A 27830-nucleotide genomic window follows, 5' to 3' on the forward strand; every position below is an offset into this window, starting at 1 on the left:
ATCTGAAAGAACATATATAAAGGTGTTAATGTGATTTCTTTGGAGGGGGGTTATAGGGACCTTTTCTGTAAAGTTTGAATTTTGAGAATTGGCATTAATTTTACAAGAAAAAAATAAACATTCATTTCAACTTGCTCTACTTTGAATGAACAAGGTGGGCGGCTTTCTTCCACTTGCATGCCACTTTTCCATAACTTAATTCATACATATATTCCTAGTCTGTAATCTAATAAAAGTTGTCAAACTCTATTAAAGAGTGATTAAGAGGCAACCAGGCTTCCCTGGTGGCTCTGACTGTAAGGAATCTGCCTGCAGTGCAGGAGACCTGGCTTTGATCCCTGGTTTGGGAAGATCCCCTGGAGAAGAGAATGGCTACCCACTCTGGTATCGTTGCCTGGAGAATTCCATGGACAGAGGAGCTTGGTGGGCTACAGTCCATAGGGTTTCAAAGAATCCAACATGACTGAGCGACTAACACTTCACACACTGAGACAACTCACCATTAAGACTCCAGAATGGGTAAGGTGATCACATTGACAGTTTGTGTAACTTACATTTGTTTCCTTCACGTTACAGTCTGATGAGTTCCATCCACCTTGCCTATCTGCAAGTGACAGAAGGGAATTTCAAAGCAGTTTTTCTTTTCTCAGAAATGTTTAACTTTTCATTATATGTACCTTTCCAATGTGTGCTATGATTAGTATTGTTTGTTAAGACAGCAGGATAGCAGTATAATTGAGCCTGAAATTAAATTAATCCTAATAGGCAGAACTGACTTGTGGAGGACTTCATAAATGGCATAACTTCTTTGGTCCTCACTTTTCCTGTTCTTCTACAGATTAGGACAGACTTTAACGATGAACAACAGTCCTGCCACTATGTTGGAGTGACAGTAAGGACTGTTTTTTTTTAAGTAGCACAAAGAGGAAACAGATCTAGAACTTTTTGAAGTGTTTGAGCTATGGAATACAGATGACGCGTGGGGTTCCTCAATGGGACTGGAATAAACATTTGAAACAACCAGCTCAATCTAGAATTCAAATGGTCTCAAGTGTTTTGCATTCAAGTCAAATTATGGTCTAGAACTCCTTCAGATCAGTCATTCAGTCGTGTCTGACTCTTTGCAACCCCATGAATCACAGCATGCCAGGCCTCCCTGTCCATCACCAACTCCCGGAGTTCACCCAGACTCGGAACTCCTTAGGGCCAATTAAAGCCCCTGGTCTACTTGATACCTGCCTAGTTTCTCACTCCTGAGCACACTCAGGCTTCTAGAACTAAGCCACATACCTTGAGAACTTGTAGATCTTGGGTACTAGATGACATTTAGAGTTAAACCTCTAGAGTAGTACTAGAGCAGAGGGGTTCTCCTAGGGCAGCCAGCTAAGTGTGGTTAAAATTTGTCCATCCAGGATAACACTAAGAGATTCCAGAAGTTCTAGATACATGGACAGGGGGTGGGGGCAAAATATGACCTGGAACAAGCCCATTAATGGATATTAATGAACACACAGATCAGCTTATTGAGGCTGTGGGGGACAAAGCTTATCATTTTACAGAAATCTTACCGTGAACGACTTGAAGGGGACCAGGAAAGGACAGTGATATCTCTGTTGTAAGAAAGTAGTATTATCTTCCCCCACCCCAGAATTTCAAGGATACTAAAAAAGGAAACATCCCAGACAGAGTTTCTACAGGTGGAAGGACTGCTCCCAGAGACACTCCTGGCATTCCAGGAGCAATTGCTTCTGTGCAGGAATTTTCTGAGATTGGGCTACATCCTTACAGATTCCAATGGCAATGGCAAGCTTAAGAGGAACCCATTCAGCAATCCCTTTCCATCATCCCTTCTCTCTCTTTTTTAAAATTTTTATCAGAGTATAGTTGATTCACAATCCGTTAGTTTCAGATGTGCAGCAAAGTGAATCAGACATACATATACACATATCCACTCTTTTTTAGATTCTTTCCCCATATAGGCCATTACAGAGTATTGAGTAGAATTCCCTGCGCTATACAGTAGGTCCTTATTAGTTAACTATTTTATATATAGTAGTGTGTATATCAGAGAAGGCGATGGCACCCCACTCCAGTACTCTTGTCTGGAAAATCCCATGGATGGAGGAGCCTGATGGGCTGCAGTCCATGGGGTCGCGAAGAGTCAGACACGACTGGGCGACTTCACTTTCACTTTTCACTTTCCTGCATTGGAGAAGGAAATGGCAACCCACTCCAGTGTTCTTGCCTGGAGAATCCCAGGGACAGGGGAGCCTGGTGGGCTGCCGTCTATGGGGCCGCACAGAGTCGGACACGACTGAAGCGACTTAGCAGCAGCAGCAGTGTGTATATGCCAATCCCAAACTCCCAATGTATCCAGCTTACCCCCTGGTAACCATAAGTTTGTTTTCTACATCTGGGACTCTATTTCTGTTTTGTAGGTAAGTTCATTTATAGCCTTTTTTTTTAGATTTCACATATGAGTGATACCATGTGATATTTCTTTCTCTGTCTGACTTCACACATTTAGAGCTTCTCTTAGTCCATCTATGTCGCTGCAAATGGCATTATTTCCATGACTCCTTCTCTTACGGTCTCCAAAGAGTCATACTCAATCAAGTAGGGAGGGTCCTTAGAGACCAACCAGAATGTCTTATCCCCTCCATGAAAAGATAAAAAGACTGAAGCACCTAGAGAGTAAACGGACCACTCAAGGTCACACAGTCAATATAGAAGAGAAGAGGGAAAACAAGGAGACAGTAGGCCTGGCAGATCTCATGGGAAAGCTCAGATAAAGAGCCAGATCTTCACTCCTCAGCTTTCTTCAAACAGCTCAAGGCTGCTCTGTACTGCTGTCTTCCAACTTTCTTTCTTCCAGTTTGCTGAGTTATGTGCTTTCTTTCTAATCTCCCAAATAAGTCTTTTTTCAAAAAGAAAGTTTTAAAAATGAAACCCCCATGCCCTAATTAGATATGAAGCATATTCATATCTTGGTCATTCGGAGTTCCCTGTAGGGTCTGTTAAGACAGTGGCTTCAGTACAGCTTGCTCCCACGTAACGCCCAAATAGCAACAGGGTCAGGGACAAAGTCTCATTGAGAGTGAAAGCCAAAGCTTGCTATGAAAATTACTGTTATTCCCAAAGTCCCAAAAGGCACAGCGAACTTGATCATAATTCTAGAAAAAAGAAAAATCAGAGGCAAATAGCTTTCCTTGCGACTGTCACCAAATAATGACAACTACACACAAGTCTTTTCTTCTTCATGTTTTCTTAAAGAGTAGACACACACACACACACCATTTGTAAGCTGGTTTTAAAATAAACTCCAAGTATCTTGGGGTTTACAAGTGAGTAACAAAACAATATGTTACTGCTTCATAGTGATCTGGTATATATCCTTTAATATCTTTGGTAAATGGAGAATTTGCCAAGTCTTCCTGGTACAAGACCCAGGAGGAGGATTGGAGTGGCTCTGATGTGCAGTAGGTGCTACTTGTGAAATTCTGGAATTTGGGGCTCATAGCTGAGATCAAGCCTTATGGATACAATATTCAGATGCCTCAGGCTTCCTTGGTGACTCAGGGGTAAAGAATATGCCTGCCAGTGTGACACGGGTTTGATCCCTGATCCAGAAAGATTCCACATGCAGTGGAGCAACTAAGCCAATGAGCCACAACTACTGAGCCTACGCTCTAGAGTCCAAGAGCCAAAACCAAGCCACTGCAATGAGAAGCCCAAGCACCGACTAGATAGTGGCCCCCACTCACCACAGCTAAAGAAAAGCCCACACCACAACAAAGACCCAGCAGAGCCAAAAATAAAATAAATAAATTTAAAAATAAAAAAAGATTAATCCACCTCCTCATCAGGTCTAGTGAGCATTCCTGAAGCCTCACCAGCTCCTGCAATCTCCAAGGAGCTGGATGGCAATTAGAAATTGGTTACTGGGGATGCCTGGAGAGCTGTGGCCCCAGCCAGAATTAAGAGATCTTAACCGTTAGATATATTTCATTTGGTATCTTTTAAAAAGAACTCCTTCTCCCACTCTTCCTTTTTTCCTTCTAGAGTTAAGACCTGTGAAAAATATGCTGTACCATATGGTCTTTTAGATTGGCAATGAAGGAAGCTATTAAGACTCCACACTGGACATAGATTAACATCAAAGAACGGAGTAGTAGTTCATTCTTATATCATAGCTAAATTTGAGCATTTAGTAATATATACCTTATGTTATGCCATATGACTATGGTTTTAATTCTTTGGTGATAATTAATACATATTTTAATGCTCTTCATGGAAATTCAAAGGATAAAAATGTTTCACTATGTTGAATTAACTTGTTTGACTTTCTCAAAAATAAATGGAATTAAATATCATTTAGAGTGATGGGAAAACCAAAAGATCCACTTGCCCCCAGTCACTCCCCTGCCAATCTGCCACAGCACTGGAAACCTGCTGCTACTTATCCCTTTGGACTAAGGCGTTATTTCTAAAGTCCCCAATTACAATACACCTCTGCTACCTGGAAGGGAACAATCTTCATTATATCTTGGAATCACATCTGTTAAGTAGCCAATTATTTTTAACAGTAGAATCAGGGAGGGGTTCTGAGGCCTTATATTTTGAGATGAAAATGGATATGTTACCCGGTTTCTTTGAACATGCTGCAGAGTAATAACCACTGGGTCTGCCAAGTTTTGAATGGATATATCAGAAATGCTGGCACTCACGACATATGTGGTTAATGCTTTTGTGATGTTTTTGGTCTGCAGATGAAACATACAAGGAAGAGTTCAGGTCCTGCCTTTCTAATTTCTGGCATGTTAATCATCAGTCTAGAATTCTGAAGCACTGCATGCATTAGGTACAGACATGTGGAAAATAAAATCACAAGCTAAGAGGGAAGTTTCAGAGATAATTTAGTTCATCTCCTGTCTTCACATCAGGTCTAAATTATACACAGCTGGACCAATTTCCAGCCATATACCCAAATATCTATCCTATAAGCACTGGTTTTGCACCTGGAACAAAGTTCAGCTATTGCCTGCTAGTGCCTTCCAGACTCTGACATGACGCTGCTGCTGCTGCTGCTGCTGCTAAGTCGCTTCAGTCATGTCTGACTCTGTGTGACCCCATAGATGGCAGCCCACCAGGCTCCCCCGTCCCTGGGATTCTCCAGGCAAGAACACTGGAGTGGGTTGACCTGACGCAGTTTATCCCAACTCTAACCCTCACCCATCCTTACTTTCTTTGAGAGAGCCTCTCATTGGTGCTTTTGAACTGTGGTGTTGGAGAAGACTCTTGAGAGTCCCTTGGACTGCAAGGAGATCCAACCAGTCCATTCTAAAGGAGATCAGTCCTGGGTGTTCTTTGGAAGGACTGATGCTAAAGCTGAAACTCCAATACTTTGGCCACCTCATGTGAAGAGTTGACTCATCGGAAAAGACTCTGATGCTGGGAGGGATTGAGGGCAGGAGGAGAAGGGGACGACAGAGGATAAGATGGCTGGATGGCATCACCAACTCGATGGACATGAGTTTGAATGAACTCCAGGAGTTGGTGATGGACAGGGAGGCCTGGCATGCTGCAATTCATGGGGTCGCAAAGAGTCGAACGTGACTGAGCGACTGAACTGAACTGAACTCCTTATAAGGAAAATCAACTCATCATGGGTTAGTTACAACCTCTTCCTGTTGCATCCTCATTGGCAATGGAAGCTGGTTGATTATCATCCAGCTTGGAACAGTGTCCTCCCAGGACACCGTGACCTCTTAAACATAGGCACTGTGTGTCCTGGTGTCCCCTGCATGGCCTAGCACACAACAGGGGTTTTATCTTGTACCTACAGTAAGCCAGTTACTTTGTTAAGGGTGTTTCACATGCATTGTCTTCAGTTCTCACTGGAACAATGTAGGCATTTTTCAGGTATACTGGGGCTTGGGAAGGCTCAAAAGCTTGGACAAAGTCACACAGTTGGTGAATGATAGAGCAGGGATGCGTCATAAACATTGGTCTAAAGGAAATGCAGCCAGTGAGATGCAGAGCTTGCTAATGCAGAGCCATTGAGATGGGCCTTGGCCCGTGTGCCACAGGCCAAGGTTCTAGGCGGCCAGGCAGCTGGGAAGGAGCTGCTTCTGGGGCTCACCTGAAGAGATGAGAGGTGAGGCGGGTACAGGACAGGATAGAGAGGAAGCAGAGCCTCTGAGGACTCATCAAGAAAACCTAGAAGTGGGGTGCCCTGATGATGTCTCATGAAGAACCTGCTGGGCCACTTTTAGAAGATGCCAAGCCCTCAAATTTCTTCAAATTTTCCAAAATCACTGCAGATGGTGACTGCAGCCATGAAATTAAAGACGCTTGCTCCTTGGAAGAAAAAGCCATGACAAACCTCAACAGTGTATAAAGGTCCATGTAGTCAAAGCTATGGTTTTTCCTGTAGTCATGTATGGATGTGAGAGCTGGACCATAAAGAAGGCTGAACACTGAAGAACTGATGCTTTTGAACTGTGGTGCTGGAGAAGACTCTTGAGAGTCCCTTGGACTGCAAGGAGATCCAACCAGTCAATCCCAAAGGAAATCAACCCTGAATATTCATTGGAAGGACTGATGCTGAAACTGAAGCTCCAATACTTTGGCCAGCTGATGTGAAGACCTGATTCATTAGAAAAGACCCTGATCGTGGGAAAGATTGAGGGCAGGAGGAGAAGGGGATGACAGAAGATGAGATAGTTGGATGGCATCACTGACTTAATGGACATGAGTTTGAGCAAGCTTCGGGGGATGGTGAAGGACAGGGAAGCTTGGTGTGCTGCAATCCATGGGATTGCAGAGTCAGACACGACTGAGAAACTGAACAACAAATCATTTCTGAGCCCTTAAGCCACTGAAAAATGAGGAATTATGAACACAGCCTGGGGCTCCCTAAGGAAGCTACTCACTTTCTGTTCGTGACCAGCTCTGTTCAACCAAAGCCAGCCTGGTGGGTCAGTGCTTCCCCTCCCAGAGGAATCCCCCTGGGCAATTCTTATGTAGAGGAGGGTTTGCAGCAAGATCCAGAGGAAAGGGTCCTGGCTGATGGTCAAAAAAAAAAAAAAAAAAAAAAGTCCTAGCCCAGGCCCTCTTGTTTCTTGAAAGTCCCTTCCCCTTTCTGGGACACTGGCAACATGAAGGAAGGTGGACCAAATACCTAACATCCCTCCCAACTTAGTCTAAGAGATGTGGTTTTCTGTAGTGAGAAGGCCAAAGGGGGAAACGCATAGTGACTTGGGACTGAATTAACCTACTTTCTGGCTTTCTTTCCTTGACCTACAAAGTGGCAGCCATTCAGGGAAAGGAACTAAACCCTTGCTGACTCTTCTGCCCTCTAGTTCTAGGCTCTGATTGGACCGATTTCCACTTCTGAAGCTTTACAGAAGCGGTTTCCTCTGCCTGAAACAGCCCTCCTCCTTCTCCTCACCCTTTTAAATCTTCTAGCTGGTACTCGACCTCCATCTCAGCTGACACCTCTCCTACAGAGGCCTTTCCTGAGCTCCCAGGCAGCTGGGGTGCTGGGGCTCTGTGCTTCCGGAGCCCCTAGGCCATATTGAACTTGCCTTGGGCTCTGGCCCTCTCCGCAAGAGCCACCGCTAGTGGAAGGGTGGAAGAGGAGACACATGTTTTCCAAGAGTGGTGTCTTATTAACAATATGGGGCTTCCCTGGTGGCTCAGACAGTAAATATTCTGCCTGCAGTGCAGGAGACCCAGGCTTGATCCCGGGGTTGGGAAGATCCCCTGGAGAAGGAAATGGCAACCCACTCCAGTATTCTTGCCTGGAGGATTCCATGGACAGAGGAGACTGGTGGGCTACAATCCATGGGGTCTCAAAAAGTTGGACACAACTGAATGACTAACACTTTTACTTAAGGTAATATGTTGCAATGACAGTTAAGGTTTTGACCAAAAGATGTTAGAAGAAATAGTGTGAAAGCAGAGCTGTGAGACTTGGAACTTGGACGGGGGAGGGTTTGTAGTTAAACTGTGGCATTTCTTGTATGTGCTTACTCCCCCAAAATGAGTGGCTCAGGTCCCAGCCTCAGGTCACCCCTTTGCATGTGAGAACCCTCTCCCATACAGCACCACACAATACACATAGTAGGAATTTAATAAATATTTGCTAGTTGAATAAATAACTGGGTGAATAAATGAATACACTGTGTCACCTCCAGCAGGTCCCTTCTCCTCTCTGAGTCTCAATATCCTCATTGGTAAAATGAGGAGATGGGACACAATGAATTATAAGGACCCTTCCGGTTCTGAAATTGATGGTAGGTTACTTCTAATCCTTCTTCATCTGCCACTGTGACGTCTGAAGGCTAATATTGGCAAAGATCTTTAATCTTTTTCAGTAGAAGGTGTTAGTGAATAAAAATGACTTATTAGGTGTGAAATTTATGCTAAACAGGTTTATCTTTTATTTTACAAAACAAGCACACCTCTCTGAAGAAAAGAGAGAAGCTAAGACCAAAATAATGGCATCTAAGGTGACAGAAATTACAAGCTTGCCAAAAGGGTTTGAGTGCTATGAATCACATTCTTAATTTTTATTATAATTATTTGTTCATTAACTGGCTTGTCCTGGGTCCAGCTATTTTTCTCCATTAAAAATGCCTAATAAATATATAGCTGGTGAAAGCATGTTGAGTACCTAGCCCTATGATAGGTGCTATGAAAATAAAACACGTCTGAGCCATGACACATGCCACAACCTCCTTGGGAATACCAATCTAGAAACTAGGCCGAAGTGTAACACAAGAATACAAGCACAGGGTAAGGAAGAGAACAGAGGTTCATGAACTTTAGGCAAACTTCCTGGGTAGAATTTGAGCTAAGCCCATAGGAACAAATAGAATTTATACATAGAGGTGAGCAATTACAGAATTCCAGGAGAACAGCATCCTGGAGATATAGCTGGAGATAATGTTATAATGAATTGATATGCAGTATGTTTAAGCTGGCTCAATACAACCGCCTCCAAATAACTGTGGAAATTTAACCATTAGAAATTCATTTGTTTGGATAGTCTTTTTTAAAAATATGCACACCCAGGCACTAATGCATGAACCTCATAAATACTTGAACTTTGGAGTCAGATATCCTGGATTTGATTCCTAGCTATGCCACTTCCTAGCTGTGTGACTTTGGGCAAAATTACTTAACCTCTGTGTCTTAGTCTATTAGGGCTCCTATAACAAAGTCCAGATTACATGGCTTATAAACAACAGAAATTTATTTTTCACAGTTCTAGAGGCTGCAAGTCCAAGACCAAGGTGCCTACATGATTGGATTCTAGTGAAGGCTTGCTTTCTGGTTGACACCTTCTTGCTGTATTCTCACATGGTGGAATGGGTGAGAGAACTCTCTGAGGCTTCTTCCATAAGAGCACCAATCCCATTCATGAGGGCCCCATCCTCATGACATAATCACCACCCAAAGGACTCACCGGGTGATACATCACCTTGGGGGTTAAGATTTCAAACAAGAATTTTGAGAGGATACAAATGTTCATATCAGAGCACTCTTTGAGTCTTGGAGTATAAATACTAACAATTAAGAGTGATCATCAGCAACATCATGCCATCTCTGATTGCTCTCTTTCCAGCGGCTAGATGGGACAGAGCAGGCTGAAGAAATGGGCTTTTCATCAGGCAGAGCCCCAAGATAATCAAATAGTAAAATCAATGCAAACACTTACATGGTGTTAATGTGTACAAGGCACTATTCTAAGCATTTTATATGTATTAAGTCCTTTAATCCTTCAACAGCCCAGTGAGGTACTACTATCCTCCTGTTTACATAGGAAGAAACAAAGGCACTGGGCGTTGAAGAATTTGCCCACGAGTTCACGTGGGTGGACAGTGGCACAGCCAGCTTTAAATTCTGCATCCGGCCCCAGGGTCCCTGCTGTTAACCACATCCTACTTCCTCTCTGTTTAATAACAGGTGAGGACAGAAGCCCTTAGAGAAAGTTCTGTGGAGGCGGTGGGGAAGAGCAATGATGTCTGCACGCAAGTGTCCTACTGGACACCACTCAGCTTCAAATAAATTGGCCTGAGAAATGTGCATGTTGGCTTTGAAGATACAGGGGAGATATGGGAGGGGAGCACAGATAAGCTGAAATGGCATTTCATCAGGAGAACTCGCTGTTCTTTTCTGGTTTTGAAACATCTTGAGGCCTCCGTTTGGTCACCAGATAATCCTTAAGGTCCCTTCCCAAGCTGAGAAGCTGTGAAAATGAAAAACTGAGGAACATCATTAAAGTAGACGTTGATTCATGCTGAGAGCCAGGGGTTGTGCTGGAAGATTTGCAGAATAAATCAGAGAGCATATTTGAGAATAAACAGCACATCATGAAAATAACAAGAGTTCATAATTACAGTGAGTCACCATATGTCAGTTCATGACAGTTACCAGAGGCAAGAACTTACCTTAAAGAGTGAAGTTTGGCCAAAAAAATTTAAACAAGATGGTGTGTAAGCTGCTAAGAGGAATTCTCTCCCTCAGTGACTTAGGTAAATATATGGAGGCCAAAACTCTCCCCAGAGGGACCTTGTCTAGGGAAATCTGTCAAGAAAAAACAGGAAATAAAAAACAGAGTCATCATCCATCAGCTTGAAGTCCTCCCCACTTTCTGCCCCAACCCCAGCCTTAGCCCTGGAGGATCACACAGAGGGCTGAAGGGTGAGAACTAGCTCCACCAGCTATGCAAATCTTTTACTGAGTGGACCAAAAAGCTCCTTAAGGTTTTTGAACAATGTTATTGAAAAACTTTTGTTGTGGCTGAACGAACATTTTGGCCAACTCAATACATGCACACACTCAGATTACAGGCCAAGATGTGACCCGGGGGAAACACAGACCCACAAACACACACGCACATGCACACACACCACTTTTCCTTTCTTGACCTATCCTTATTTCTATCCCTTCGATCTGCTTCCACCTGGGTATTCGTAGAGGTGGAAGAGGGATGATAAATAAGGTGATTTGCCATAATTCTCAGGAATAAAGGCCCATCTTCAAAAGCAGGCTACCTTCTCCCATACAGTTCTGAGAGAGGAAGAAAAAAAAAAAACCAGAAAAAAAAAACCCAACACAGTGACATTAGGCATTGTCTTACAGTTTCTTGAGCAACACTTTTCTTAAAAAGTGGGGCAGGGAAGTGAGGCATTAGGCCTTAGGAATTAGAGGCTCACTATTAGAAGAGTTTGCTGATTTGATTGGTGCGTGTGAGTATATTAAGTCGCTTGTCCGAGCATATTGTCTGACTCTTCGCAACCCCAAGGACTATAGCCCGCTAGGCTCCTCTTTCCATGGGATTCTCCAGGCAAGAAGACTGGAGTGGGTTGCCATTCCCTTCTCCAGGGGATCTTCCCAACCCAGGGATTGAACCCAAGGTCTCTTATGTCTCCTGCATAGGCAGATAGGTTCCTTATTACTAGCGCCCCCTGGTAATAGTATTTGCTAAGTACAGGTATATTTTTGAGAGTGAAAGAGGGCTTTATCAATAATTACACTGGAACCACAGTTGCAAACCTGGGCTCTCCCAGGAAAAACAAGGGTATATGAGACACTTACATGCATCCTGTCATTGAACCCCCTCTATTGACTCTGAAAGATATGTAGTATTATATCAGGAAATGAAGGCTCAGAAAGGTTAAGTGACTTGTCTAGGGTCACACAGCTGGGATGAAGCTGAACAAACATAAATGTAATCTGCACCCACATTTTCCCCATTATCCATTTTGCTTTTCAAGGAACTATTATCTTGCTGGGTATATCATGGGGAGATGAAAGTTTGTAATATTTCTGAAAATGAATTGTGAGCCCAAAAGCCATATGGCTCTTCTCCTGGCACAAATGAATTTTGCTACAGCAATCAAGTACTATGAAGAGGTGATGATTTAGCTTCAACATGCGAGCGATTTTGGTACCAAGAAGTTCATTGGGGTTGCTTGGCTTTTTTCTTGACCAGGGTCTTTAATAGAAAACCCTATATGTAAACAAAATGCAGTGGGAAGACATTTACTTCCAGTATGGTTGAGTAGCTCCAGATGGACTCAGCCTTCCTACATATAACAACTATACAGAATACAATGACTTGAAGACACTGGAAAATGAACAAAACCAGGCAGGTTCTGAAGAAGAGTAGACACTTGGGAAAAAGTGGCATCACAAGATGAATTAGCTGTTTTTACAGCTGTTAGCCAGATGGCAGCCTGAAACAAACACTGTGAAGGACACTCAAAATTCTGATAGAAAACCTTCAGTCTTTGTGGCATGAAGAACCAGAAAACAAAGGTCAAAGTAACTACAGCCATCTCCCCTTGGGAGGTCAAGAAGAGATCTTGGAAAGGAGAGAGCTAGTGATGGGCAGCCAAAATTCTGAGTGTAAACTGAGCCTGACCTCGGAACCACATACATATAGGACAGACTTCAACTAAGGATAAAGGAATTTAACCCACATTTGAGCTGCCATCCAAGAGATGGAATCTAGTTTGACTCCAACCATGTTAATTGTCTGGTATAACAAAAACAAATACTTTTCAGAGAAATACAGAAAAATCCAGAGTTTCCAAAATATACCATTCACAAAAGCCAGGACATAATTCAAAGTTACCCTATATGTTAAGAGAAAATGAAAATGACCCATTTTCAAGTAAAGACAATCAATGGAAATCAATCTTGAGATTACTCAGATGTTAGAATTAGCAGACAAAGATTTTAAAGTAGTTAGTATAATTATGCTCAAGTGTTTAAACATAATTTTTGCAATTATGCTAAAAGAGTAAATAACAGAGAAACAGAAGCAAAAAAGAACAAAATGGATATTTTAGAACTAAAAATACAATATTGAAATTTTTAAAAATTGCGCTCAGTGGACTCAGTAGTAACATGAAGATGACAGAAGTCCGTGAACTTGAAGAGAAATAAATAGAAATTATACTGCTGCTGCTGCTGCTAAGTCACTTCAGTCGTGTCTGACTCTGTGCGACCCCATAGACGGCAGCCCACCAGGCTCCCCCGTCCCTGGGATTCTCCAGGCAAGAACACTGGAGTGGGTTGCCATTTCCTTCTCCAATGCATCAAAGTGGAAAGTGAAAGTGAAGTCGCTCAGTCGCATCCGACTCTTAGCGACCCCATGGACTGCAGCCCACCAGGCTCCTCTGTCCATGGGGTTTTCCAGGCAAGAGTACTAGAGTGGGGTGCCATTGCCTTCATACTATCAGAAGACTAAATAGTAAAATGATTACAAACATGAATACAGTCTCAGGGACCTGTGGGGCAGCATCAAAAAATCTTACATCCATGAAATCAGAATCCCTAAAGGGGAGGAGAGAGAGAATGGTGAAAAACCAATATTTAGAAAAATAATGGAGGCAATCTCCCCAAATTTGGTGAAAGACATAAATTTACAGATTCAAGAAACTCAGCAAACTTCAAATGGGAAAAATATAAAGAAAAACATGCCTAGGCACATAATAGTCAAACTGCAAAAAAAAAAAAAAAAAGAGAGAGAGAGAGAAAATATTGAAAGCAAAGAGAGAAAAATGACATATTACACATCACAAATAGAGAAACAAAATTCAAATGATTACTGATTTCTGATCAGAGAACATAGAGGCCAGAATAGAATGGAACAACATCTAAAATGCTGTCAATTCAGAATTCCATAGTAAGCAAAAATACCCTTCAAGAATAAAGGCCAAAAAAACCAAAACATTTTCAGATAAATGAGAGCCAGGAAAATTCATTATCATTAGACCATATACTACAAGAAGTGCTAAGTGAATTTCTTCAAATTGAAGGGAAATGTCACCAGACCTTCAGGAAGAAATGAAGAATATTGAAAATGATAAACATCTCGATAAGCATAGGGCTTCCCTGGTGACTCAGATGATAAAGAGTTTGCCTGCAGTGCAGGAGACCCGAGTTCGAGCACTGAGTCAGGAAGATCTGCTGGAGAAGGGAATGGCAACCCACTCCAATATTCTTGCCTGCAGAATCCCGTGAACAGAGGAGACTGGTGGTTTCATGGGGTCACAGAGTCAGACACAACTGAGCAACTAAAACTTTCACACTTTCCCTGGTGACTCAGACAGTAAAGAATCTGCCTGCAATGCAGGTTCAATCCTTGAGTCAGGAAGATCTCTAGGAGAAGGGAATGGCTACCCACTCCAGTATTCTTGCCTGGAGAATCCCATGGACAGAGGAGCCTGGTGGGCTATAGTCCATAGGGTCACAAAGAGTCGGACACAACTGAAGTGACTGAGCTTGCAAACATAAAAGGCTACATTTACTCTCAACTTCATAAGACCCTTTAAAGCAATGATTATAACACTGTCTAGTGGTGTTTCTGATCTTGTTACTAATAACACATATGACAACTGTAACATAAAAGACAGAGGGTATAGGGACTTCCTTGGCAGTCCAGTGGTTAAAACTCTGTGTGTCTGCTGCAGAGGGTGCAGGTTTGATCCCTGGTCAGGGAACTAAGAGCCTGCATGCCATGCAGCCAAAAAGAAAAAAACAGAAACAAAAAGAGAGAGTGAGAGAGAAAATTTCTTGAACTGAATAAAAATGAAAATACAACATATGAACCTAAAAGCATTTTTAAAAAGACAGAAGGTGTATATAGATATGTATGGTTAAAGTTTCTACATTTTCCATGAAATGGTACAATAGTACCTCTAAGTAGACTGCAAAAAATATAAGGATGTATACTGTAATCTCTAGAGCAACCATTAAGAAAATAATGCAAATAGACATAACTAAAGAGGCAGAAAAAATTAAAATTCAATTATAAAAAATATTAAATCAAAAGGAACAAAAACCAGAAGGACAGATAGAAAATAAAATCAAATGGTAGTCCTAAATACAACCATATCAAAAATTATGTTAAATGTTAAAGAAGTACACACTCTATTAAAAGGCAGATACTTTCAGATGGATAAAAAATGAAACACAAACTGTGTGCTATCTATAAGTGCACAAATACAAAGTAAGTGGTTGAAAATATATATTATATATGTACACATACAGTAAGTATAAGAAAGCTAGAATGACTATATTAAAACCACTTAAATAGATTACAAGACAAAGTATTATTTGAAATAAGAAAAGCTATTTCATAATGATAAACAGGTTAGGATTAGAGGTATAATCAGGAAGACATGACAACATAAATGTATATTCACTTCATAAACAAAGTAAAATTTGATGCAACTAAAGGGATAAATACACAATTTCACAATCCAAGTTAGAGATCTTAGCACCCCTTTAAACTAGGGAACAACTAAGAAAAAATCAGTAAAGATGTAAATGATCTGAACACTATCAACCACCTTGAGATCTAATTGATATTTACAGTACAGCATATCCAACAACTGTAGAATGCACATTTTTTCAAGTGCACACGAAGTACCAAGGTTTTCAAGTGTATGAAACACCAAAATAGATCATACACTGGGATATAAATCAAATGTCCATAAATTTAAATGGATTGAAGTTATACTGAATATATTCTGTAACCAAAATGAAATAAACATGAAATCAACAGAAATAATATATCTTAGATATATCCCAAATATTTGGGACTTAAGGAATACACTCGTGGGACTTCCCTGGTGGTCTAGTGGTTAAGACTTTGCCTTCCAATGCAGGGGGTGTAGGTTTGATCCTTGGTGGAGGAGCTAAGATCCCACATACCTCATGGCCAAAAAACCAAAACATAAAGCGGAAGCAATATTGTAACAAATTCAATGAAGGCTTTTAAAAAATGGTCCACATCCAAAAAAATCTTTAAAAAATAAACAAAAGAATACACTCCTGAATAATTCATGGATCAAAAAAGAAAGTAGGAAATATTTTGAACTGCTGATGACGAAAATACAATGTATCAAAAACTGCAGACTACAACTTAAAAGCAGTACACAGAAAGATATTTATAGCTTTTTATGACTACATTATTAATAGAAAAGAAGAAAGGTCTGAAGTCAGTGGTCTATGGATCTACCTTAAGAAGCTAAATAAGGAAGAACAAGGTAAACCCACAATAAATACAAGGAAGGAAATATTACTAATAAAGATAGCGAGAGCGAGTGAAGTCACTTCGGTTATGTTTGACTCTTTGCAACCACATGGACTACAACCCACCAGGCTCCTCTGTCCATGGGATTTTCCAAGCGAGAATACTGGAGTGGGTTGCCTTGCCCTCCTCCAGGGGATCTTCCCGACCTAGGGATGAAACTTGCATCTCCTGTGGCTCCTGCATTGCAGGCAGATTCTTTACCACAAGAAATTAACAAAGCCAAAAATTGGTTCTTGGAAAGGATCGACAAACTTGAAAATATCCCTAGTTATACTGATCAAGAAAAAAAGAACTAGAATAGAAAGTTATCAATATCAAAAATGAAAGAGATTATCACTATAGATCAGAGACTGACAAACTGGTGAGCAGGGCCAATCGCACCAAGGGCCTATTTGGTCTAAATATGGCTTTTATAGTTCATATTTTAAACGGTGTGAAAAAGAAAGAAGGAAGGAAGAAGGGAAGAAAGGAACCAAGCAAAGGAAAGAAAAAATGTGCAGCAGAGGGAGACCATTTATGGCTTACAAATCCTAAAGTATTTACTATCTTCCTTCTACAGAAAAGTTTTGTTGACCACTCATAAATGTTAAAGATGTTAAGAAATAATAGGAATGTTATGCACAACTTCTGCCAATAAACTTGAAAAACTAACTGAAATAAATTCTTAGAAAAATATAACTAACCAAAATAGACATGAGATGAATCAGAACATTAGAATGGCTCTACATCCATTCAACAAATTGGATTTGGTATCACAATACTTCCCATAAAGAAATGCTATCAAGCATTTAATGAAGAAATAACACCAGTGTCACCCAAACTCTTTCTGAAAGAGTTTTATAAAGTTGGCAACACACCAACCCAAAGTCTAATAAAGAAACTAGGGGGAAAAAAACTTTCAGGAGTTTCCCCAGTGGCTCAGTGATAAAGAATCTGCCTGCCAATGCAAAAGATGTGGGTTTGATCCCTGATCTGGGGAGATTGCACATGCCTTGGAGCAACTAAACCTGTGCGCCACAACACTGAGCCTGTGCTGCGGAGCCCGTGCTCTGCAATGAGAAGCCACCACAATGAGAAGCCTGCGCCCGCAACTGGAGAAAAGTCGGTGTAGACCCTAAGACCCAGTCCAGCCATAAACAAATAAATAATTTCAAACCTACATCCTTCATGAACATAAGTGCTAAAATACTTAACAAAATATTATCAAGTCGAAAATACCACTGTATAAAAATGATAATACATCATAACCACTAGGGTTTCTTCCAAAAATGCAAAGATTGGTTTAACATCTTAAAATCAATGTAATTTACCATATTAGATAATGGACAAAAGCCAAATGATGATTTCAAGAGACACAGAAAAAGCATTTAACAAAATTCAACAACCACTCACAGTAAAAATTTTCAGCAAACTAGGAACAGAAGAAAACTTCCTTAATCAAATAAAGGGTATCTAAAAAACAAAACAAAAACATGGCTAATATCATAGTAATAGTAAAATAGTGAATACTTTTCTCCTGATATCAAGACAAGACATTCACTTTCACCACTTAGTCAACATTTTATTGCAAGTACTAATATCAAAATAAGTCCAAAAGAAGGAAAAAAAGGAATAAAGATTAATGAGAAACATGGCTAATGTCACTATTTTCAGATGGCATTACATAGAAAGGCCCAAATAATCTCTAAAACAACTACTACAGCTAATAAGTGAGTTTAGCAAGTTTATAGAATACAAAATTTATATATATGATAGATGGATGGATAGATAGTGAGAGATTGGTGATAGATATAGCTTATCAATTTTATTTTTATTTTTTTTTCAATTTTATTTTTAAATACTTGCAGCAGATAATTGTAAAATTTAATTTTAAATGAAATTTAAAAATAATTTCACTTGTTCAGTTCAGTCCAGTCACTTAGTTGTGTCTGACTCTTTGTGACCCCATGAATCGCAGCACGCCAGGCCTCCCTCTCCATCACCAATCCCGGAGTTCACTCAGACTCACGTCCATTGAGTCAGTGATGCCATCCAGCCATCTCATCCTCTGTCGTCCCCTTCTCCTCTTGCCTCCAATCCCTCCCAGCGCCAGAGTTTTTTCCAATGAGTCAACTCTTCGCATGAGGTAGCCAAAGTACTGGAGTTTGAGCTTCAGTATCATTCCTTTCAAAGAAATCCCAGGGCTGATCTCCTTCAGAATGGACTGGTTGGATCTCCTTGAAGTCCAAGGGACTCTCAAGAGTCTTCTCCAACACCACAGTTCAAAAGCATCAATTCTTCGGTGCTCAGCTTTCTTCACAGTCCAACTCTCACATCCATATATGACCACTGGAAAAACCATATCCTTGACTAGACGGACCTTTGTTGGCAAAGTAATGTCTCTGCTTTTGAATATGCTATCTAGGTTGGTCATAACTTTTCTTCCAAGGAGTAAGCGTCTTTTAATATCATGGCTGCAGTCACCATCTGCAGTGATTTTGGAGCCCCAAAAAATAAAGTCTGACACTGTTTCCCCATCTATTTCCCATGAAGTGATGGGACCAGATGCCATGAACTTCGTTTTCTGAATTTCACTTGTACTAAGTCAGAAAAAGAAAGACAAATACCATATGATATCACTTATATGTGGAATCTAAAATATGACACAAACGAACCCATCTATCAAACAAAGAATCATGGACATAGAGAGTAGACTGGTTGTTGTCAAGGGGGATGGGGTTGGGTGAGGGTTTGATTTGATGTAAATTGGTATATACAGAATGGATAAACAACAAGGTCCTACTGTGTAGCACAGATAATTGCATTAAATATCTTGTGATAACCATAATGGAAAAGAAATGAAAAATAATGTACATATATATAAAGAGATATAACTGAATTGTTTTGCTGTATAGTAGTAATTAACACATTGTAATTGGATGTGAGAGTTGGACTATAAAGAAAGCTGAATGCCGAAGAATTGATGCTTTTGAACTGTGGTGTTGGAGAAGATTCTTGAGAGTCACTTGGACTGCAAGGAGATCCAACCAGTCCATCCTCAAGGAGATCAATCCTGAGTGTTCATTGCAAAGACTGATGTTGAAGCTGAAACTCCAATACTTTGGCCACCTGATGCAAGGAGCTGACTCATTTGAAAAGACTCTGATGCTGGGAAAGATTGAAGGCAGGAGGAGAAGGGGACGACAAAGGATGGGATGGTTGGATGGCATCACCAACTCAATGGACATGAGTTTGGGTAAACTCCAGGAGTTGGTGATGGACAGGGAGGCCTGGTGTGCTGTGGTTCATAGGGTCACAAAGAGTTGGACACGACTGAGTGAATGAAATGAGCTGAATTCAACTATACTTCAATAAAAAATTTTTTAATTCCATTTGCAACAGTACCAGAAAAAATACTTAGGATGAATTTAACAAAAGACAGGCAATACCTCTCCATTTAGCACTCATGGCTGATTCATGTCAATGTATGGCCAAAACCACCACAATATTGTAAAGTGGTTAGCCTCCAATTAAAATAAAAAATTAAGTTAAAAAAAAAAAACATTGCTGAGAGAAATTAAAATAGACCTGAATAAATGTTCCTGGATAAATATTACAAGATCCAATATTACTAAGAAATCAATTCTCCAAAAATTGTGCAATCCCAATTATAACCTTGGCAAGGTTTTTTTCTACAAATTGACAAGCACATTTGAAAATTCACATGGGCATACAAAAGGCCTGGAATAACCACAGCAATCTTGAAAAAAAAAAAAAAAAAGTTGAAGGACTCCCACTACCTGATTCAAGACTACAGACATAAAGATAGTGTGATACATATATATATATATTTTTTTTCTTTTTTACAAAAAATCAATAGAATTGAACAGAAAGCTCAAAAATAGACCTACACAAGGAATTCCATGGAAGTCCAGTGGTTAGGACTCTGTGCTCTCACTACCAGGAACCCATGTTGGGGAACTAAGATCCCACAAGCCATGCAGTGGGGTCAAAAAAAGAATTTTTTTTAAAAAAACAGACCTACACATACATGAGTATTTGATATTTTGTCAAAGGTGCCAAAGTAATCTATGGAGAAAGGAAAATCTTCAGTAAATGATGCTGGAATAACTAGATTTCTAAATGGAACAAAATTAATTCCAAACCACACACCATACCACACCTCATACCATGCAAAAATTAAGTTCAATTAATTAGGACTCTCATCCTAAATGTAAAAACTGAAACCATAGATCTTTTAAAGGAAAGAGAATCGTCATGATCTGTTGATAGGCAAAGATTTCTTAAACAAGTTATATATTGTTATTCATGAAAGAAAATAAAAACTGATGAATTATACCTCACCAAAATTACAACTTAAGCTCATCAAAAGACACCACTTATCTAATAGATAAACCACAGAGAAAATATTTTCAAAACATGTATCTGACTTATATCCAGAAGTTGTAAAAAAAAATACTTTCAACTCAATAAGAAGAAGACAAACAATCCAACTGAAAAATGGGCAAAAATTTTAATAGATATTTTACCAAAGATATAGAAAAGGCCAATACAAAAATGAAAAATTGCTCCATATCCTTAACCACTTTAAAAAGGAGTATGGTTGGTTTTTACAAATTTAAACATATAACTTATGAACCAGCAATTCCATTCATAGGTATTTACTCAGTTCAGTTCAGTTCAGTTCAGTCGCTCAGTCGTGTCCGACTCTTTGTGTCTCCCCGGACTGCAGCACGCGAGGCTTCCCTGTCCATCACCAACTCCGGAGTTTACTCAAACTCATGCCCATTGAGTCGGTGATGCCATCCAACCATCTCATCCTCTGTTGTCCCCTTCTCCTCCCGCCTTCAATCTTTCCCAGCATCAGGGTCTTTTCAAATGAGTCAGCTCTTCGCATCAGGTGGCCAAAGTATTGGAGTTTCAGCTTCAACATCAGTCCTTCCAATGAACACCCAGGACCGATCTCCTTACTCAAGATAAATGAAAATATATATCCACACAAGGACTTTTACCTAAATCTTCAATGCAGCACTAAACATAATAGCCCCAAACTAGAAACAATACAAACAATCTGTGATATATCCATACAATGGAATATTACTCAGCAATAAAATGAATAAACTACAAAAACAGAAGAATGAATCTCAAAAAAATCCTACTGTAGTACATAGAAGAAGACTTATACAAGACAGTACATATCATATAATTCATTTATAGAAAGTTCTAGAACAGGCAAAACTATGGTTAAAAAAAATCAGAACAGTGATAGGCAACAGAGGTAGCAGTCACAGGGATTGACGGGAATGGCCACAGGAGGACTTTCAGGAGTGATAGCAGTGTTTTATATCTTGACAGGGGTTTGAGTTACACAGATACACACATTTGTCGAAAATCAGAGAAAGTATACTTCAAATTTATGCTTTCCCCATATGCAAACTTCATAATTTTTTAAACTATAAATTTAAAAAGACTGCTCTCCCGAACTTTTCTGAGCCAGGGTTGGTGGACAAATGAGGTTGTGTGGAGTAGAGAAAAGGGTTCAGACTTTAAAGCCAGCCAGACATAAATTTGACTTCTAGCTCAGCCATTAGGCTGTGTGTCTTTGGGCAAATTACTTAATTTCTCTGTTTCCTTATGTGTGCAGATGAAATAGTAGCACAATGCCCAACATATAGTATGTGCTCCATAAATGGTTTGTGTTAGTTGCTCAGTCATGTCCGACTCTTTGTGACCCCATGGACTACATCTGCCAGGCTTCTCTGTCTACTGGCTTTCTCAGGCAAGAATACTGGAGTGGGTTGCCATTTCCTTCTTCAGGGGATCTTCTGGATCCAGGGATTGATCCCAGGTCTCCTCCATTGCAGGCGGATTCTGTATCCACTGAGCCACCATAAATGGTACTTATTGATAAACTGACATTTGAGATGATTTGGGATCACAGGGCCAAAAGAGGTATTATTGCATACCTCATGAATGCTGTTCCAACCAAGCTATTGGCCTACTAAAGGTTATACGTGAATCTTCCCTGGGATATTTGTATTTTCATAAGGCTCCATGAAGGTTAAAAAAGTACCCCATCTCCTTCCAAGGAGTAGATGAATGAAGATTTGGAGCAGTGTTTGGCTGATTTGCTCTCAGTACCCTGAGCTCCACTCACCTCAGGCTCTATGCCTTCTTCATAGGAGCGAATGCTGAAGGCCATGCCTTCAAATGTGTGGTCCACCCATAGGACAGCCAAAGTCAGCCTGGCCACCGTCAGATTTGCTGCGCTCCCAGGAAACTCCATCTTGTGACCAGCATGTTCAATTATCCTCAGAATTCTGCAAGGAATGACAGGTAGAGAAGAGTATTCCTAGTTTTTGAATGTAAAACCCATCCTCCTTACAAAATTTCCTCTACATAAAATTTTCTTTGAGTTTTAATCACTATCTTTATATTGCTTAGAAATTAGTAGATAAGAGTATAGGCTTTGAAGTCAGAGCAGCTGAAATTTAAAGCTTAGTTGCTCTAATTTCTAGCTGTGTGGGAAAATCAAATGACCTCATCAACCTTCAGTCTCCTCACTTGCAAAGTTAATAATATGAGCACTCATCTCAAAAGAATGTATTAAAGATTAGATGAAATTGATATATGTAAAGCCAGATCCTGCAGGGTCTCATAGGCCAAGAAATTTGGATTTTAGTCTATATGTAACAGAAATCTACTGAGTGGTTTTAAAAGCAAGACAATAACATGATCTGATATATGCATAAAAGATTATTCTGTAGAAGAGAGACCACAGAGAGGCAAGAGCAAAGGTTGGGAGATCAGTTAAGAGGTTATTGTAGAAGATCAGTTGAGAGAAACGGAGCTAGGCCTAGAGTAGTACTGGTAGCAATGGAGAGAAGTAGATGGTTTCTAGGAAAAATATGCCAGCAAATTTGGAAACCTCAGAAATGGCCACAAGACTGGATAAGTTCAGCTTTCATTCCAATCTCAAAGAAGGGCAATGCCAAAGAACATTCAAACTACCACACAATTGTGCTCATTTCACATGCTAGCAAGGTAATGCTCAGAATCCTTCAGGTTAGGCTTCAACAGTACAAGAATCCAAGAACTTTTAGATTTACGAGCTGGATTTAGTAAAGGCAGAGGAACCAGAGATCAAATTGCCAACATCCATTGGATCTTAGAAAAAGCAAGGGAATTCCAGAAAAACATCTACTTCTGCTTCATTGACTAGGCTAAAGCCTTTGACTGTGTGGATCACAATAAACTGTGGAAAATTCTGAAAGAGATGGGAATACCAGACTACCTTACCTGCCTCCTGAAAAACCTGTATGTGGGTCAAGAAGCAACAGTTAGAACCAGACATGGAACAAGGGACTGGTTTCAAATTGGGAAAGGAGTACGTCAAGGCTGTATTTTGTTAGCCTGCTTATCTACCTATATGCAGAATACATCATTGGAAATGCCGGGCTGGATGAAATGCAAGCTGGAATCAAGATTGCCGGAAGAAATTTCAATAACCTCAAATATACAGATGACACCACCCTTATGGCAGAAAGTGAAGAAGAACTAAAAAGCCTCTTGATGAAGGTGAAAGAGGAGAGTGAAAAAGTTGGCTTAAAACTCAACATTCAGAAAACGAAGATCATGGCATCTGGTTCCATCACTTTATGGGAAATAGATGGGGAAACAGTGGAAACAGTGTCAGACTTTATTTTTTTGGGCTCCAAAATCACTGCAGATGGTGACTGTAGTCATGAAAGTAAAAGATGCTTGCTCCTTGGAAGGAAAGCTATGACAAACCTTGACAGCATATTAAAAAGCAGACACATCAGTTTGCCAACAAAAGTCCATATAGTCAAAGCTATGGTTTTTCCAGTAACTGTGAACGGATGTGAGATGGTGCTATGTCGCTTCAGTCATATCTCACTCTTTGTGACCCTATGGACTGTAGCCCACCAGGCTCCTCTGTCCATGGGGATTCTCCAGGCAAGAATACTGGGGTGGGTTGACATGCGCTCCTCCAGGGGATCTTCCCAACCTAGGGATCAAACCCGTGTCTCTGATGTCTCCTGCATTGGCAGGTGGGTTCTTTACCACTAGTGGCACCTGGGAAGCCTGGGATGTGAGAGCTGAACCATAAAGAAGGCTGAGCACCGAAGAATTGATGCTTTCAAGCTGTGGTGCTGGAGAGCTCTCTTTAGAGTCCCTTCCTCAGCAAGGAGATCCAACCATTCAATCGTAAAGGAAATCAACCCTGAATATTCATTGGAAGGACTGATGCTGAAGCTGAAGCTCCAATACTTTGGCTACCTGATATGAACAGCCAACCCACTGGAAAAGACCCTGATGCTGGGAAAGATTGAGGGCAGGAGGAGAAGGGGGTGACAGAGAATGAGATAGTTGGATGGCGTCACTGACTCAATGGACATGAGTTTGAGCAAACTCTGGGAGATAGTGCAGGACAGGGAAGCCTGGTGTGCTGTAGCCCATGGGGTCACAAAGAGTGGGACACAACAGAGGGAAGTAATTAGTGTCCTCAAGTTTTTTGCTTGAGCCTTGGGTGGATGCATTATGTAGAAATGGGGAACATTGGGGGAACACCAGGAAGCAGATTGAACGTTTGACTTGGGGTAACTATTTATTTGGAAAGTTGCTGTCATTAAGGTTCAGTTAGAATTTGAATGCATTCTTTCGCAATTGGGATTCCAAGAGGATGACCCCCAGCATGTTGTGCTCACAAAGCAGTCAACGCATAACTACCTGACCTTTAGAACTGGCAATGCCTGTATGCAAAGGAATTAACAGTATATATTGTAAATATTTTGAAATAACTTATTTTACCAAAGTACTAGTATTTACTCATTGCTTACTCCATGCAGATCAGATGCTGAATGGTTTTGCTTTCCCAAAGCAGCACTGATTATTTGTAATATAGTCTGGGTTAGGTTCATACTTATCTCATCACACTGAAATATCAGATACTTTCGAAACAATAATCTTTGTTTCTTCTTCATCCAGAAGAGGGGATTCATTGATTAAATTTAAAATGTGTTCTGCAACATCATTCACATTTTCTGGGGAAAGAAAAGTGAAATATAAAAGCTGCATTACCTAGTTTTGGGCCATGCTGGTCTGTGTCTTTCCATTTAAAAAGTAAAGGCAGTAAAATGGAAACATATACCAAGTTAGCAAAATTTGTGAAGGAAACACTGGACTTCAATTTCTACAATTGATGGAGTCCCAGAAAGTAGCACATAAGTCAAATTTTTATTCACTAAATCCTTTTTTAAATACTTCCCTAGGGAAACCTTTCTTGTCACTAAAGATTATCTTGCAATTAGATTCTAATTAAGTTAAGACTTTTGAGTATTGGATTGAGTTAAGTAGATCCCATCTGTACTCAAATATCACACTCACTCTATGCTTTCATAATCAAGGATGGTGATTATGTTGTTCTGTCAAGAACCAGCAACGTGCAGAACAAAAGCAAATATGGACCACATAACAATAAAGAGCACTTCAGGTTTTTCTAGAGAGTAAGCACAATAGATATTAATTCACCCACTTTTTTCTTCACTTTTTATTATGGAAATTTTAAAATATGCACAAAAGTAGAAAGAATAGTATAATGAATCTCAGTGTACCTCATGAATCACCTAGCTTCAACAAGTGTCAATGAAGAGCTAATCTTATTTTATCTACAATTCCGCCTACCTTCTCCCAACCCCAGATTATTTTAAAGCAACCCCCAGACATCATATCATTTCATCCATGAACACTTCAGAATGCATCTCTAAAACAAAGGACTATAATTATCCTCCAATTAAAAATAAAAAATAATAAAATAAAAAACTTTGTCAGAACCACAATACCAGTATCATATCTTTTAAAAGTTTATAATAATACTCAATATTATCAAATATCCAGTCAGTGTTCAAAAGTCCTCATGTCTCGTAAGTGCTTTTTAAAAGTAGTTTTTTGTTGGGATCATCACCCACTGTTAAACAGCTTTATTAGACAAATACAAAACTAGGCTTAAGTTTGATATAACCTATATGAAGCAGTATTCTTGTCTGGAGAATCCCATGGGCAGAGGAACCTGACAGGCTATAGTCCATGGGCTCACAAGAATCGGACACGACTTAGCAACTAAAGAGAGAGAGAGAGATGAAGCTGGGCTCCCTTGTGGTGCCCTCCCAGCTTAGAACACTCACATTCAAATCCAGTAACCAAAATATAATGGAAAATAATTGAAAAATAATGTGAAAGCCAACAATAAATGATTTTTGAGAAATTTCTTTTAAAAAGAAAAATACAGTCTGTTGGGAAAAATTCCAGAGAGAGATTACATTCATAACACACTTAACCCAAGTTACATTTCAAATGACCAACTCTTTCTCTCACTGTTTCTCTCTCTCTTTGCATCCTCCACAGTTGGCAGCATCTCTCCAAACCTCTCTCTCCTACCCCAAGTGCCCCACAACTTTATCCCCAACATAGCTTACAAAGGCCATTTTTTTCTTTCTCCCATTTTCCTCATTTCTTGCTTTAATCTCTGTCTGTCTGTCTCTCTCTTTAGTCTATTCTTATCAACATAAATTAAATAATCTTAACTGAGATCCTCTCAATTGTCTCTCTTTAACCATTACCCCAATCCGTCCAGCAATGGCAGAAAAATAGAGCATTCTCAGTCACAGATGTTTCTACTGCTCTTATTAAATTGTCCAGGCTTTGCTGTAAATGGGAGCTGCCTCCCTGGGTCATTATTCTTTGCGTTTCAGTGATGGGACTTCACTTCATGCACTCCCTGCTGTGGCCAAATGAAAGTAAACAATAGGCCAATGGGAGACTATTATATATTGTAGAAAGTAACTACAGACTTTTCACTGGGGGTTGTATGGTTTTTAAGCAAAATTCAAGACTAATTACATGCATTGTGTAAAAATTCTAAGTTCCCAAGCAAAAGCAATAAAAGGAATCCTCCTTTATTAGCTGTAGAATAACCTCCATTGCTTGAAGTAGTTAAAATTAATCTGCCAGTAATTACAATAATGAAAACAGTAACATCGGTTATTCATTGAGCAACTTCTATAAGCCAGTGTTCTAGTTATCTACTGCTGCAGAACAAACAACCCCAAAACTTAATGACTTAAGACAACAGTTTATTGTTCTCTCTCATTGTTCTCTGTGTTGATAAACCTCAGGTGAGCACTTCTCATTTGGAGTCTCTCATGTAGGTGCAGTCAGATGACAGGTGGGACTGGAGTCATCTGAAGGTTAGACTGGACTGGAAGTCTAAGATGGCTCCCTCACATGCCTGGCAGTTGAGGCTACCATGGACTGGTCAGTTGAGGTTGTTGCCTCTTGAGTCAGTTGAGGCTCTTCCCTACACATGACCTCTCCCGCTGGCTTAGGCTCAGTGGTACGCTGATCTGGTTTATGGTGTACTGGAGCCAGCTTGTGTCAACTATTGAGAACCAACTGTTACATTTTCAGGAATTTTGTGAGCCATTATTAAAAGTTAAATTACATAAACTTCCAATTAAATAAAGCATATTACAAATAATAGTGATAATCAGAACTCATTACTTCCTAATTATTTTACTGCATTTTAATAATCTATGCTCTTGTGATTGTTCACATCTACTGTGTTCATGCATCTCTTACCAACTTTATGTTCAGTGCTATATGTTGTAGTTTGTGTTCAGCCTTGGGA

At 40.1% G+C, this 27830-nt stretch overlaps 1 pseudogene; it reads right to left on the bottom strand.

Moving 5' to 3' along the window:
- Window positions 1-10162: 10162 nt before the first annotated feature.
- LOC112445818 (adhesion G-protein coupled receptor G4-like) overlaps window positions 10163-27830 on the bottom strand; it is a 44647-nt pseudogene continuing 26979 nt past the window's right edge.

The sequence above is a fragment of the Bos taurus genome, unplaced genomic scaffold, assembly GCF_002263795.3.
Source record: "Bos taurus isolate L1 Dominette 01449 registration number 42190680 breed Hereford unplaced genomic scaffold, ARS-UCD2.0 Super-Scaffold_1723_ScbfJmS_2085, whole genome shotgun sequence".
NCBI lineage: Eukaryota > Metazoa > Chordata > Mammalia > Artiodactyla > Bovidae > Bos > Bos taurus.